We start from the raw sequence: 1,917 nt of genomic DNA, 5'->3' as shown, positions 1-1,917 counted from the left end.
GGCTGGTCCTCGCTACATATTCATCGCCAAACCCACTGGCTCCAGGTCATCTATAAGTCTTTGCTAGGTAAAGCTCCGCCTTATCTCAGCTCACTGGTCACCATAGCAACACGCACCCTTAGCACACGCTCCAGCAAGTATATTTCACTGGTCACCCCCAAAGCCAACATCTTCTTTGGCCGATTTTCCTTCCAGTTCTCTGCCGCCAATGACTGGAACAAATTGCAAAAATCACTGAAGTTGAATACTTATATTCTCCTCACTAACTTCAAACATTGGTTGTCAGAGCAGCTTACCGATCGCTGCAGCTGTACACAGCCCATCTGTAAATAGCCCATCCAACCAACTACCTACCTCATCCCCATATTTGTTTTCTGTTTTTTTCTGCTCTTTCTGCACACCAGTATTTGTACTTGCACATCCTCATCTGCACATCTATCACTCCAGTGTTAATTGCTAAATTGTAATTACTTCGCCACTATGGCCTATTCATTGCCTTACCTCCTTACTTCATTTGCACACACTGTATACAGATTTTCTATTGTGTTATTGACTGTACGTTTGTTTATCCCATGTGTAACTCTGTGTTGTTGTTTTTGTCACACTGCTTTGTTTTATCTTGGCCAGGTCGCAGTTGTAAATGAGAACTTGTTGTCAACTGGCCTACCTGGTTAAATAAAGGTGAAATTACTGACCAGCTAAAGTTGTGGAAGCCTTTTGATATATCATTTTTTTTTATGAGTCGAATCTCTGAAATGACCCCATCCACAACTGAAGACCTGGAGCTAATCCCTGCCGGACTAGGGAAGAAAACTCTCTCTATAACAGAGGACCTAACTCATGTGCAGGTGATGCCCCACCCTATCCAATTGCCTTGCCGGATATATTGTATACATGTAATTTCCTGAGATGTTTTATTTTTGTAATTACCATAATTATCCAGTTTACTAGAGATGACATTCCCAAAGATAGAACATCTACAAGGAGGCTGGCTTCTTTACAAAGCAGCAAGTATGGTATAAGTAGCATTATATTTTTATCATCAATTTCATTCTCAATACGAGTGTCACGACTACTGCCGAGGGTAGTTCCTCTCCCTGTTCGGGTGGCGCTCGGCGGTCGTCGTCACCAGCCTACTAGCTGCCATCGATCCCCTTTTCATTTTTCTGTTAGTCATGTCTTTATTAGTTGCACCTGTGTTCTGTTAAGTAATTAGTGGTGTTATTTAAGCCCGCCTCTCCACCTGTTCTGTGTGCGGGCTTGTTACGTGTTTTCACTGTGTTCGTGTTGTGTATCGTGTTGGACTTTGGATTTGTTACGCCCTGTTGTGTTTGGGCATTTCTTCCTCTTTTGTGGTACTTATTATATATATATATTGTACCAAACATTTTTCTGCCTCCTGCGCCTGACTCCACACCCATGACGTCCAAGCGTTACGAGTCTTGATTTTGTTGATCTTTTCCTTAAATGTCAACATTTTCCAGCGCACTGACAGATGTAAATCTAATGCAATCAGTTCCAGCTATGTTCACCTGGTCACTGCATTACATGTTTAATCAATTTCATTCATTTTTACATTTTCTTTTTACATTTTAGTCACTTAGCAGACACTCTTATCCAGAGCGACTTACAGTAGTGAATGCATACATTTCATACATTTTTTTTCCTGTGCTGGCCCCCCGTGAGAATCGAACCCACAACCCTGGCGTTGCAAACACCATGCTCTACCAACTGAGCTACAGGGAATGTATCAAATTCAATGGATCTAGTGGTAGTGCACAGTAGTCAGTCTGGACTTTACATTCAGTTTTTATCATCATGAAACATTTCATTTTTGCAGGTGGAAATTGAGGAGGATGACCGCAGTCCTATTAGAGTCAGAGGGATCCACCGGCTGCGATATTAGAAGCGCCGCAG

The sequence above is a fragment of the Salmo salar genome, chromosome 04, assembly GCF_965601325.2.
Source record: "Salmo salar chromosome 04, fSalSal1, whole genome shotgun sequence".
In the NCBI taxonomy this organism is placed as follows: Eukaryota; Metazoa; Chordata; class Actinopteri; order Salmoniformes; family Salmonidae; genus Salmo; species Salmo salar.
This window is presented reverse-complemented; position numbering follows the sequence as displayed.